This window comes from Somniosus microcephalus, chromosome 29, assembly GCF_052327205.1.
Source record: "Somniosus microcephalus isolate GS21.2 chromosome 29, FLI_Smic_1.0, whole genome shotgun sequence".
Lineage (NCBI taxonomy): Eukaryota > Metazoa > Chordata > Chondrichthyes > Squaliformes > Somniosidae > Somniosus > Somniosus microcephalus.
This window is the reverse complement of record NC_141015.1, coordinates 28384458-28399380: the sequence shown is the minus strand read 5'-3', so window position 1 is coordinate 28399380 and position 14923 is coordinate 28384458.

Below are 14923 nucleotides of genomic sequence, written 5' to 3'. Positions count from 1 at the left end.
TGTGGAATTCTCTACCACAGAAGGCAGTGGAGGCCAATTCATTAAATATATTCAAGAAGGAGTTGGATACATCTCTTAAGGCTAAAGGGATCAAGAGATATGGGGAGAAAGCAGTGACAGGGTACTGAAGTTGGATGATCAGCCATGATCTCTATGAATGGCGGAGCAGGCTCAAAGGGCCGAATGGCCTACTCCTGCTCCTATCTTTTTTGTATCTATGAGAGCCAGGGCAATTTGGCACATTGGATCCAAAATTGACTTAGTGGCAGGAGGCAGAGGGTGATGGTTGAAGGTTGTTTTTGTGACTGGAAGTCTGTGTCCAGTGGTGTTCCACAGGGATCAGTGCTGGGTCCTTTGCTGTTTGTAGTGTACATTAATGAGAATGTAGGAGGTATGATCAGTAAGTTCGCAGATGACACGAAAATTGGTGGAGTGGTAAATAGCGAGGAGGTGAGCCTCAGGCTACAGGCCGATATAGACGGGTTGGTCAGATGGGCAGAACAGTGGCAAATGGAATTTAACCCTGAAAAGTGTGAGGTGATGCATTTTGGGAAGACGAACAAGGCAAGGGAATACACAATGAATGGTAGGACCCTAGGAAGGACAGAGGATCAGAGGGACCTTGGTGTGCATGTACATAGATCCCTGAAGGCAGCAGGACAGGTAGATAAGGTGGTTAAGAAGGCATATGGGATTCTTGCCTTCATTAGCTGAGGCACAGAATATAAGAGCAGGGAGGTTATGATGGAGCTGTACAAAACGCTAGTTAGGCCACAGCTGGAATACTGTATGCAGTTCTGGTCGCCACACTATAGGAAGGATGTGATTGCATTGGAGAGGGTGCAGAGGAGATTCACCAGGATGTTACCTGGGCTGGAGTGCTTCAGCTATGAAGAGCGACTGGACAGGCTGGGGTTGTTTTCCTTAGAGCAGAGAAGGCTGAGGGGGGACCTGATTGAGGTGTACACAATTATGAGGGGCATAGATAGAAACTTTTCCCCTTAGTAGAGGGGTCAATAACCAGGGGGCATAGTTTCAAGGTAAGGGGCAGGAGGTTTAGAGGGGATTTGAGGAGAAACTTTTTCACCCAGAGGGTGGTTGGAATCTGGAACTCACTGCCTGAAAGGGTGGTAGAGGCAGGAACCCTCACAACATTCAAGCAGCATTTAGATGAGCACTTGAAACGCCATAGCATACAAGGCTACGGACCAAGTACTGGAAAATGGGATTAGAATAGATAGGGCTTGATGGCTGGCACGGACATGATGGACCGAAGGGCCTCTTTCTGTGCTGTATGACTCTATGACATCAGAATCTTTTACATTAAAAAGAGAAAACTTCCACAATTGCATTTTACTAAACTTGCTGTGTTTTATTGAATACGATAAAGAAGGATTTAAGGAATCAGGCTGTTTTAGCTGGTTTCTGCTTGTTTTGTGCTGGTTTTTATATTCCAGCAGATGAAAATGAGATTTTCAGGAAATTTTGGTGCGAGTTGCCGTCAGCAAAATCGACGCAGAAACTGGCGTAAATTTTGATACTGGCCCCAGTGCACCTACCTGACCACGGGGATCCTATCTTTTCAGGGTCTGGGTCAGCAGAAAGACAGGTGCAAAGCTTCAAGGACACTCATAAGAACATAAGAAATAGGAGCAAGAGTAGGCCAATCGGCCCCATGCGCCTGCTCCGCCATTCAATAAGATCATGGCTGATCCAATCTTGGCCTCAACACCACTTTCCCGCCCGATCCCCATAACCCTTGATGGCCAAATGTCTGTCAATCTCCGCCTTGAATATATTCAATGACTCCGCCTCCACATCTCTCTGGGGTAGAGAATTCCAAAGATTCACGACCCTCTGAGAGAAGAAATTCCTCATCTCTGTCTTAAATGGGTGACCCCTTATTCTGAAACTATGTCCCTAGTTCTAAATACCCCCACTAGGGGAAACATCCTCTCAGCATCCACCCTGCCAATCCCCCTCAGAATCTTATATGTTTCAATAAGATCACCTTTCATTCTTCTAAACTCCAATGAGTATTAAGCTGAAACATGCATGGGCAGTTATAATCAGCTTTGGTCTGAAATTTGCTTGCACCTCCTTGGAGGCATGCTACAATGCTGACCCATGGGGATGGTACTGTGGAGTGCACAAGGAGCGACTGTCTTTGCAAGCATGTTATGCAGTACCACCTCGCCTTCAACAGGCATCAAAAGGGGATCAGGTGCTGGCTGTTCTGTCACATGTCTGCAGTCTCACGCCTGAACTTAAGGTTCCCTTTCACTTTATTTTGTTTGCTATTTCTTAATCCCCTGCCCCTTCAGGCTTGGCAAAAGCTGCTAATGGGTTCAGATGCCTTTTGAGTCTCTTCAAAGGTATTTTTGTTCCATTATTGTAACACATCTCTTTAATCGACCCCATCCCTTTAAATTTGACTTATATGCAATTTTCCTCTCTCACCACCTGTGTCGTCCCTGAACCCTTCTGAGTTTGCATTTGGTACTGTAGATAATTATGAAAATATAAGCTTATACTGGAGAATTGAGTGCTGTTTGCACTTGATCTTTCGGGTGGGATTTCTACCAGTTCTACAGTATAAAGAACTGGCTTAGACTTGAAGACTACCCTTAACATTCTTGATTTCAACCATGCTGTCAGGAAGATGTGCAGAGTGGATCCAGTCAGTTCTTCCCAGAAAAAGAGAAACAAATTAGGAGACGAGGCACCAAGTCACCATATTGCAATATTGACAGAATACTGGTTATAGGTGCCCAGCCAGAACTATCTTCTTAGTGTCAGCCAGTAGCTCAGTTGGTAGCTCCTTCGCCTCTGCGTCAGAAGGTTGTGAGTTCATAGTCCCACTCCCGAGACTCGAGCACAAAAATCTAGGCTGACACTCCAGTGGAGTACCGAGGGAGCACTACACTGTCGGAGGTGCCGTCTTTCGGATGAGACGTTAAACCAAGGCCCCGTCTGCTCTCTCAGGTGGACGTAAGAGATCCCATGGCACTATTTCGAAGAAGAGCATGGGAGGTATCCCCAGTGTCTTGGCCAATATTTATCCCTCAATCAATATCACTTAAAAAAAACATTATCTGGTCATTGCTGTTGGTGGGAGCTTGCTGTGCGCAAATTGGCTGCAGCATTTCCTACATTACAACAGTGACTACTCATCAAAAAGTGCTTCATTGGCTGTAAAGTGCTTTGGGATGTCCAGTGGTCGTGAAAGGCACTATATAAATGCAAGTCTTTCTTTTTTTCTTTTTCTTGATCTGTGAGTGGTGCATTAACTGCAGAGACATAAAAACAGAAGAATAACATTAACTATCAGCCAAAGGAGTTCTGGAATATCTTGCACACTGCCAAAGATTATAATTAATTGAGTTAGATTTTTTAAATCAAAACTGCAATTATTTATTACATAATCTTGTAATTTAAGTATTGTTTAAAGGACCTAACATTCAAATTTAATTTAGTAGAGTATTAGCACTTTAGATGTTTTCACCTATTATGTGACATAAAGTATGTTTTTTTGAAACCTGGAAAAAAAAATCACAACTGAAAGGGATTGTTTATTCCCCCTATTTAGGTTTAGTTTCTCAGTTTATTGTATGTGAAGTCAGAGTGTCACATGTATGGGTTTAAAAACTACATACGTTTCTTTTTTTGTCATAAAGTTTACGGTACTGTAGTTTAAATAAATCACTGTGATAAATTAAGATGACATTTGCGCTACAGAAAGCAGCTGCCATGTTTTTACAGGTCAGTATAAGTTACAATCAAATAGAGATTTGAAATAAATTTCCGCGATCTCTTGGCAAAAGATTGTGGTATTAAAAAGGTATTTGATTTTTTGAATTACAGTCTTGGTAGGCCACAGAAAAGAAAACTCCCAATTCATAGAAGGAGTTTATTGCTTTAGTGTACAGTAGCTCTGATTTATTTATATGAGTGTGTGTGGCAGAATGTGAAACAACAGCTGTACCTTCTTTAACTGTTAAGAGAAAAAAGTTGCTTGAAACATATATTCTATCAACACTAAACAAACAAATATTGTGACATATATTGCTCCTCATCTCGAGCAAAGCCGTTCTTCTCAAGTTAAGTTATAAAACTGCCAACTGTTAATTAAAGTCAAATCAGTAAATCTGGGACAAAAATGTCTGTTCTCCACGGGTATGCATCTTTCCTCAATATAATAATATGCTTGTTCTTGGTTCTTTTTGCAGGAACAGGCTTGATTGAGAATAATAGAAAAAGCCCCATGAAAACAGTTCAATGAAGCCATTTTTTAAAGGGGTAGAAATTCAGTGAAGTCAATAGGACCGAATATTGGGCGGGGCGTATAACGGGCAGCCAATGCGAAACCACCCAAGACAAATTTCTACCCCTACAAGTTTAAGGCGATGTGATGAATTGAGATTTCGTTATTTTGATGCAATGTATGAATTGACACTAAAGTAACCAATTTGATTGATAGTTTACAAAAGGTTTCAAATAATTATTGGTTAATTATTGGTTAATTTGGCGTGAAACACCAAATAATCAGGCAAATTTCAGAACAATCATGTTTATAGAAGTTTATCCAAACTGCTTGCTATGTAGATTAAGCATCAGCATGTCTACACTCTCCTTTGAGACTTCCAGGAGCTCTAACCAAGGTGGCAGGCCCAGAGGTCGCAATAAGTGTAACGGTTTAAAAGCACAGACACCTAAAACATTGTGTCCACCTGTTCAGTTTTATTATCTTACAAATGACTGGCACCATATTTTACTGATTCATCAAGTAAACTTGCAATTTCGTGATCCATTACACATGTAATTGTCTCAATATTTGGGACAAGCCTCTTTAAACTCACAGTCTACCATCTTTGAGTCACTTCTGATTGCAAAAAATTAAATATCAGAGTCATTAAAAATGGAATCAGGAACACCTGGTAGGTTTGAGGGTGTTAGAGGAAATAGTGAAAAACCTATCTTGCTTAAGAGCAAAAGGAGAAATTGCGGCAGATAGTCGTAAAGATCCTTCCAAAATGAATGAATTGCAATTGGTGACCTATCCTCACCCAGTATCTATTCTTAAGCCATAACTCTGGCAGGAAATGGGCGGGTGGGGGGGTGAGACAAACGGTGTGACCCCAAGATGTAACCAGTGTGAGGCCCGGGTAATTATAACTCCCGGGCCTCATTTTAATATGATTGACAGGCTGCCCACCCAATCGCGTCGGGAGCCTGTCCATTTCCTCAGAGCACTTTTAGGCAGGCTGCCCGAGTGTTGTTTAAAGCAGGAATGCACCTTTTAAAGTGAGGTTGCATTCCCTGATGCCAGATTTTGCTGTTATACTCCTGGAAGAAGGAGCATGAGGAGAATGAATTGCAGGGAAGTCTCCAGTTTCTGAAGTCACCCTGGAGGTTCTTGTGGAGGAGGTCAGGGGAAGGAGAAGGTACGGTTTCCCAGCTCCCACAGGAGCCTCCCCCAAGGTGACTATCCAGCAGGCCTGAACAGAGATAGCTGACAAGGTCGGTAGCAGCAGCATCACCCCAGCACCTGGGTTCAGTGTAGGAAGAGGTTCAGTGACCTCACAAGAACAGCAAGGGTGAGCCCAGGTCTTCATCTCTCCACCACTCTCAACAACGCCTGCCAACACTCCTTTCACCCCCTTCCCCACCACTCAATAATTCCTTCCCCTCCTTCACATCCTTCAGCATACAATCACAAGGGCACACCACAACACCTCTCTTTCAAACACTCTCACCTCTCTTTACACTACACACTATTCTCTTCTCACCTTCTAGCACTTGCACAACCAGCAACTTCTCCCAGGACCCTTTCCTCACTTCACATTTTACACACGGCTTTACATTCCTCACCTCCCCATCCACATTCCATTTTGCTCTCAGCAGATGTACCTTATGCACAAGCTCTACACACCATCACTTAACTTTTAAACAGCCACTCAATAACTTGTCCTCTCTCTCTGCAGAACAAGACAGCACTTGATGCAAGAGAGAGGGAAGCAAGGCCGGGGGCAGGAGTACCAGACATCATAGCCCTCACCCAAACAAATCCTTGGACCTTAATGGCCATGGAAAAGTCATGAGCATCGTGGAAGGCAAGGCTGGTGGCTTAGCTGGGCAGGGAGTGAGTATTACTTGTAATCTTTCATTCACCGCAGCGATATTTAACAAGTGTGACAACTTTAAGTTGCATTTTGAAGATGGTCATCTGCCAATGTCCAGTCTCTCAGTGCTATCCTAACTCTTGTCCCTTTTCTCTTTTCTCTAGGTCCTTCTCAGCAGGTGGACCCTGCTGAACAAGGCAGCACAGAGGAGGACAATCATCCTGAGGATGTGTCATCATGCGTTCCATCCCTCCCAAGCATCAGCTCAAGCATTGGCAATTCCATGTGGGTTAAACCATGAGCTAGAGGGGTCTGCACATATTGAAACACCAAGCAGAATAGGCAGCAGCAGGTAGTGGTGGCAAGGACAGCCCAGGAGAGAGCTCACTGGAGGAGAAGTTCCTCTCCCAGCTCTATTGAGCAGGATAGAGGCGTGGACTTCAGAAGCCCAGCCATGGAAAACAAAACTTATCGTCTCCCACAAACAGTTACACAAGGTATGGGAAGGCCTGCCAAGGAATTTCAGCTAAAAATAGGAAGGAGTCTGCTTCCAACCTGTGTAATGTCATCTCACATAGCATCAAGCACACTACCTTGGAGAATGGAGCCACCTCCAGGGATGCTGCAACAGCGCCCTCACAAAAGGAGTCAATGTCACCAGCCTTTGCAGCTTTGGTAGAAGCTCATACACTGCCATGCAGGCTCTTGGCTTCACCTTGGAGAGACAGGTGCCCACCTTGGACAGATTGATGGACCAAGTAGATAAGGGCTTTCAAGGAGTCACTCATTTTCTGCAGTCTGCTCTCCCGGAAATTAATGGAAGCGATGAGCCCCAGCCCAATGGGAGTGGCTGTGGCGCATTGGGAGCACTATGTGTTTATGTTTATGTGATCGGGTACTACCTGGACTTTAATGGGGTGGCAGCTCTTCCTATTCACGAATGCTGCTGGCTGATGTTCTGGTGCCCTGATGGCAACATGTGTGCAGTCAGTGATGCCCTGGACATGAGGGAAGCCAGCCACTGCTGCAACTCTCCAGTGGACTTGGTTGCGTGTTGAGGTCAATGGTTAGCCCTGGTGAGCAGGGCCTCAGTGCCTTGCTTAATGCAGCTGTGCACTGCAGACTGGAAGATGCGGGAGATGTCCCCTGTAGTAGACTGGTAGGAGCCAGTGTCAAAGAAGTTAATTGCTGTGGTGACTTTTACAGCCACTGGCAAAGCATGGCCCCCTGGTCCAGCAAGCAGCAGGTTCTGTTGTAGGAGGCAGCAGAGATCTGTAACAACCTGTTTGAAGAAGCACAACCCCCTGATGCACTGCTCTTTAGATGGATCCAAGAAACTAACATCATGGCCTGTATGCCCTGTGTGCCTCCTACGAACAGCCCCCCTCACCTGCTGTCTTCTAATAGGCCCAGCTGATGCTTGTACTGGTTGCTGAAGCTCTTCCTCCAATTAGTCCTCCATCCAAATGAAACTCTCAGTAAAAGCACCTGTGATAAACAGAGCTTACTGAGGGTAAGTAAGGCAAAAAAATATGAGAAAGAAGCGATCTGAAAAGCTGGAAACTCTTCTGGCAATCCAAACAGTAAAATGGCAAACAGATCCTACAATCCAATTACTTACCGCTGAGTGTCCCAATAAGTACTGCTTCTGTGGCTCTGAGGGACCAATCCCATTAGGTTTTACTGGTGGGATGGGTGCTGGAGTGGCAATTCTGTGATTTCGAGTTAAAATCACGTTGGGGTCCTAATCGCATTATAAAACCCGAATCTGTATGTATTCATGAGGCCTCGCCTGTCTCTGGTGGTCATCTCGGCCGACTAAAAAAAGCTTTGGTTAAAATGGCAGCTGGCGGGAACACTGCAAGAACGGAGTGGAAAATACTCTGTGGCAACTTTAACCGTCAATCCGTCTCCTTCCTGCCAAGCGGGCAGAGTTAAAATCACCCCTTTAGAGTTCCAGCAGGAGCCAATGGATATTAATTAAGAACGCAATTCTTGTCCAGTATCTCTGCTGCTTAAAGAACTTTTCCAGAGTGGCAGGGTTTCCAGGAGTGCAGAGCTTCGTAGATGGTGCCCATGTACTGTATAGACTGTGTTGAGCCTGACCACCACCTCTGAACAATCAATGTGCACTGGCGTGTCAAACAGGGCAATCCTCTCCTCTGATAAGTCCACTTAGGACTGTCTGGATCTGTAAATGCAGGCGTTGGGGTAATAACATAACGCCTCAGGTGCAGTTACTTGCACCTGCCTTGTTAACTGCTCATAAACTCATCTTTCTCATCTAAATTGTGTGTGCAATAGGATCCTCCCAATGAAATTCTCATCTGTGGCACTGTTGCAAATTAACTTGCAGCTGCCAGCAAGAATACTGTAAGAAAACTATTGGCAAATAAAAGGTCTTGCAATTAAAAAAAATCAGCCCTCCATAGCAACAGAAATTAATGCAGCGAGGAGAATATGGCAAAAATTAAATGTTTATCAAAAAGCAGAAAACAATTCTAACCAACATTCCAAATTGTTCACCAGTTTTAAGAACCCTACTTCTACAGGCCAGCCCAAATAGTCATGCACTCATTTTATATGTGAAAGGTGCAGAGCCAGCAAGAAGAACATGAAATTAGGCACGTTACAGCCTTCCGGACTCAATATCGAGTTTAACAACTTCAGATCATAACCTTGGTCCCTATTATATTTTTATATTTTTTATCCACACTTTTGGTTTGTGACTTTTCCTTTTTTTTCTCTCTCTCCAGTGCAGCAAATCAGGCACACGGGCCTGCATGCTCCTCAGTAGTGAATTTCGGCACACAACATCAGGGCTACAAAATACATTTAACTCCAAATGAAGCAGCCAAACAAATTTCCAAGCTTGACCTGATAGCCTTTCATCGCCACAGAGTCTGTAATGTATGTACCTTTAAGGGAGAGAACTACTTTTTACAGCTCCTGTATACTGTAGTACCGGCAGTGACCACACCTGTATATAAACCCTGAGTAGGGATCTGTAGAGTTAGTTCTAGAGTAACCCTCATTCAGTAAACACCTGTTGATCGTTCCCTGCAGTCTCTTGTCTAATTATTGAAGGACATCACATCAAGATACATGGATCTAACATTGGCGACGAGCAGATTCAAACCTACCTGCAACTCTGCATCACCTCCCAGGGATTCGCTCCTGGAGAACAGTGGAAGAAGGCCGAGTCCAGAAGCACGGGCGTCGACCGCGGGAAACCCCCCAGTCATCCAGCGGAGATTTGAGCATCGCAGGGGAGGCTGTCGAGAGCCAGGCTTGGCTTTCCAGTCACGGTGGTCCAGCAAAACGGGCTGGCAACAGGTACTGCGCAGACCCTTCCCGGACAGTGGCGGCTAGAGCCGACCGACGGCACAGAAAAAGGCCGAGCAGCATCGACAGGGGAGAGAGAGAGGGTAGAGCGCACAGGGCGCAGCCGGTGTTCAGGACCGAGCGGCATCAACGAGAAAGAGCAGAGCGCAGCCGGTGTTCAAGGGCCGAGCAGCGTCAACGGGGGAGAGAGGCGCGCAGGAAAACGCGCAGAGTGCAGCCGGTGTTCAAGGGCCGAGCAGCGTCAGCGGGGAAGAAAGGAAAGCGCGGGAGACGTCATTTTAAGCCAGTCTAACCACACCCAAAAATGCCGAAGAGTGGCAGTATCACAGCGTTCGACAATGGTCGAAGATTGGACGACATATGTCGAACGCATAGAAGTATACTGCAAGGCGAATGAAGTGCCAGATGACAAGAAAGCGCTGGTATTGTTGAATTCAATGGGTGCAAAAACGTATGGCTTACTACGAAACCTAGTAACCCCAGAGAAGCCAGTAGAAAAGGATTTTGAAAACATAGTGTCAGTCCTACAGGACCACTTAAACCCCACACTGCTGCTGATAGCAGAAAGATTTAAGTTTCACAAAAGGAACCAGCATAAAGATGAAAGTAATGCTGAGTATTTAACGGAACTGCGCAAGCTATCGAAACACTGCCAGTTTGGAACGGGACTAGCAGATACTTTAAGGGACAAGTTTGTGTGTGGGCTTCAAAGTGAAGGAACCCAGAAACGGCTTCGATCAGAAAAGGATCTTACGCTGGACAAGGCTTTCAGCATTGCAGTATCACACGAAGCAGCAGCACGGGGCGCGGCAGAGATACAACGGAGACCGCAAGAATATGGCACAAATCAAATGTCATACGGAACAGTGAAGTGCTATCGCTGCGGCAGAACAACACACGACCATAATGATTGCTGGTTCAAGGACAAAGTGTGCAGACAGTGTGGAAAAGTAGGACACATAGCAAGAGTCTGCAGGTCGGGAAAGAAAACCAGCAGCAAGAAATCTCCACAGGAGAAGTACAAGAAGGTACATAAGGTGACGGAGAGTAGTTCAGACGAACAGAAAAGTGATACAGACTCCGGAAGCAAGGAGCTGGGTTGTCTGAAACTACATAATGTGATCAAAACGGAGGATCACCAAACTATCTGGGTCACGCTTAAGATAGCAGGAGTCCAAGTGAAAATGGAATTGGACACAGGATCAGCCCTAACAGTCATAAACCAAAGGGACTACAAGCGGCTATTCTCATATATACCCTTGAGAGATACAAAGATTGTCTTGAAGACGTACACGGGGCAAAAAGTCTACCCCAAAGGAAAAATAAGGGTGAACGTTATATATAACGGCAAGGAAACACCAAAAATGGACCTATATGTATTGCCAGATGGAGGACCACCACTACTAGGACGTGAATGGATCCGGAAGATACAGCTAGATTGGCATTCCATACAAGCACTGACTGTAGATGCCAAAAATGATGACGACGTCACACCTGGACGACTGTCAAAAATGCTAACTGATGCACAAGAAGTGTTCTAGCAGGGACTCGGAAAACTAAAAGGCATAACAGCGATGATCAAAATAGAGGAAAATGCAAGCCCAAAGTTTTTTAAGGCCAGACCGGTACCTTATGCGATCCGCCCAGCCGTCGAAGCAGAGCTGGAAGGTTTGGAACGTTCAGGAGTACTGTCCAAAGTGGACTGGAGCGAGTGGGCTACACCCATCGTTCCTGTAATGAAGAGGTCATTGAGTAATACGCCTGGGGAACCAAAGAAGGTTCGCATCTGTGGGGACTTTAAGGTGACAGTGAACCCAGTCCTTCACACTGTACAATATCCGCTTCCGTGGATTGAAGATATTTTCGCCTCGCTATCTGGAGGGAAACGCTTCACTAAAATTGATCTGGCCCAGGCGTACCTGCAAATGGAGGTAGAAGAAGCCTCGAAAGAGTACCTCACGATCAACACTCATAAAGGTCTCTACCAATACAACTGGCTGGTGTTCGGGGTAGCATCAGCTCCGGCTATTTGGCAAAGGGCAATGGATCAAGTCCTGCAAGGGATTCCAGGGACCCAGTGTTATTTGGACGACATCCTGGTCATGGGCGAAAATGACAGTGATCACCTCGCCAACCTGGAGCAGGTGCTCACTAGATTGAAGGAATATGGGCTCCGAGCTAATCGCCACAAATGCGAGTTTTTCCAGAAGTAGATCTCGTATTGTGGCCACGTTATTGATAAAGAGGGGTTACATAAGTCCCCTGAAAGGATTGAGGCAGTAGTCAAGGCTCCAGCACCGGAAAATGTGTCATAACTGAGGTCGTTCCTCGGGCTGGTGAACTACTACCATAAGTTCTTGCTGAATTTGTCTACAGTACTACACCCACTGAACACCCTACTGCAAACGGGGGTACCATGGAAGTGGAGTGACGAATGTAAACGAGCTTTCCAGAAGAGCAAAGCATTGATCACATCAAAAGAGGTGTTGGCTCATTTCAACCCAGCACTACCAATTCGGTTGGCGTGTGATGCATCACCCTATGGCATTGGAGCGGTGCTGTCGCACAAATTCCCGGACGGCTCGGAGAGGCCAGTAGCCTTTGCGTCTCGGTCACTAACCTCAGCCGAGCGTAACTATGCCCAGATTGACAGGGAGGCCCTCAGCCTAGTGTGGGGAGTGAAAAAGTTCAACCACTATCTGCACGGGCAGAAGTTCACCTTGCTGACTGACCACCAACCACTTGTCTCCATCTTTAATCCAAAGAAGGGCGTTCCGGTGATGACTGCGCAACGGCTACAAAGATGGTCCCTTTTTCTAGGGGCGCACCAATATGAAATCAAGTATAATGGCACGAAACAGCATGGAAACGCTGATGGGCTATCACGCCTGCCACTGCCTACTGCGGAGGAAGCACCAGCAGTGGATCCTGTCGAAATATTTCATTCGACTATAATTGACTGCTTGCCAGTAACTAACGCTGGTATAGAGAAGGAGACCCGAAATGACCCGACACTGTCTCGGGTATATGATTTAACGGTGAAGGGATGGCCAGCACATGGCGACTCACTGTTGCCAGCATTCTCATCCAGAAGAGAACAGCTGTCAGTATGCCAGGGGACCTTGATGTGTGGATCCCGAGTGGTAATTCCACCCAAGTTAAGGGAGAGAGTGCTCAATGAGCTTCACGAAGGTCATCTGGGAGGGGTGAAAATGAAAAGCCTTGCTAGGGCTTATGTGTGGTAGCCGGGGATCGATCAGCAAATCGAGGACCTGACAAAGAGCTGCTCAGGATGCCAGAAGGTCCAAAATGCACCACCACATGCCCCTCTACACCCATGGGAGTGGCCCTCATCTCCATGGCAACGGGTGCATATTGATTTTGCTGGTCCATTCATGGACTCAATGTTTTTAATAGCCGTGGATGCGCACTCGAAATGGCCTGAGGTGATCAAAATGTCCTCCTCCACCACGGAGAAAACTATTGCAGTCCTACGGACCATTTTTGCCAGGAACAGCTTGCCAGAGCAGATTTGCTCTGATAACGGACCACAGTTTGTGTCCGAAGATTTTCGAAGAGTTATGAAAAGGAATGGGGTAAGGCATTACACATCCGCCCCGTATCATCCAGCCACAAATGGATTGGCTGAGAGGTTCGTACAAACCTTTAAAAAAGCAGTAAAGGCCATGTGCGATGACGACATTCCACTGCAGCATAAGGTGGACAATTTCCTGTTAGCCTACAGAAATGCGACACATGCAGTCACCAACCAGGCCCCGGCCATGATGTTCTTTAACCGAAGGTTGAGATCTCGTCTGGATTTGCTCAGACCAAATGTACGAAGAGATGTTGAGAATAAGCAATTCCAGCACATCAATGAGAAGCCGACAAGGAGCTTCAATGTAGGGCAACCAGTCTTGGCCCGCGACTACCGAACAGAGAAATGGCAACCAGGAACGATATGCACATGGCAGGGCCCACTAATGTACACAGTGGATGTTGGGGAGAACATTGTGAGACGCCATGCTGACAGGAACGAGTCAACCCCATGTCTCGGCCATACGTACCTGGTGAGGAATCCGACGTACAGGTCGCATCTACCCCAGAAACAGTAGCATCGGAAGCTGATGAACCAACCGACGACAAGGGGCCAGAATCGCCTCCGCACCAAGAGCAAGACACTCGGGAAAGGCGCTATCCAGAAAGGATCAGGAAGCCTCCCCAAAGACTGAATTTATAAATAGACTATTTTCAGCTAATGTTGCATGTTAAAAGTGTTAATTGTAATTAGTTGATATTTAATTGTTAAATGAGTGTTATGGTACTGTTAATCTAAAAGGGGAAGAATTGTAATGTATGTACCTTTAATGGAGAGAACTACTTTTTACAGCTCCTGTATACTGTAGTACCGGCAGTGACCACACCTGTATATAAACCCTGAGTAGGGATCTGTATTGTTAGTTCTAGAGTAACCCTCATTCAGTAAACACCTGTTGATCGTTCCCTGCAGTCTCTTGTCTAATTATTGAAGGACATCACATCAAGATACACGGATCTAACAGAGTCTTTAAAAAGTACCTGTGAAAATCTGTTTTTAGCTGGAAAAGGCAAAATGCACGCCATTGAGGACTGTTGGCGTGATTGGAAAAAGGATTGCCAAAGTTTCCAAATTTTTCAGTCTTGTATTTGATGGTAACAAAAAGCAAAATGGCAAACTCTTTTTATCAATCAATTTCAGCCACTTTTTTTGTTACACTCTGACTGTTTTGAAAACATGTTTAAAATTTACTGTCACTAGTTACTTGTTCAAGTAAGTACTTATTGCAACAAAATGTGGTACTTTAACTTTTACAAACTGCGTAAAAACACCCAAGCATGTATTTAGGGTTAGACCTGGTTCATTTGCTCCAGCCTCATATGGTTTATACCAATGATGGGGTAAAAGAATGACCGAAAGTAACAATTTTGAGAAATATGCAAAGATCAAAACCCCTTAATCCAGGACATCTGGGACCACATTTTATAATAGTACAACATGATAAGTATCTAGACAGCACCAGAATATTGATGTGAACCAAAGAACTAAATCTGCTCATACCAAGAATGTATATTAATATATCAGTGGATATTAGACAATATGTGGTACATGAAGCAATTTGGCAGGCAATATCATTCCTTAACAATATTTAATCTGAGTTGCATTAACAGATTTAGAGACCAGAAAATTTCTCTATGATCAACATAGCCAGACATTGTATATAACCCTTAGGGCTTTGTCTGGATATTAACAGAAGAAGTTCACTACTGATAATGCAGAAACATTCCAATAACTTCAAAAAAACAATCTGGCAACACAGAATCTACTTACAGTTATGTGTCATAAGTTCGACTTATCTTACAGTCTTCAGTCAATCACATTGTATCTGTTGTCACTGCTGCCTCCAACATTTGACTGT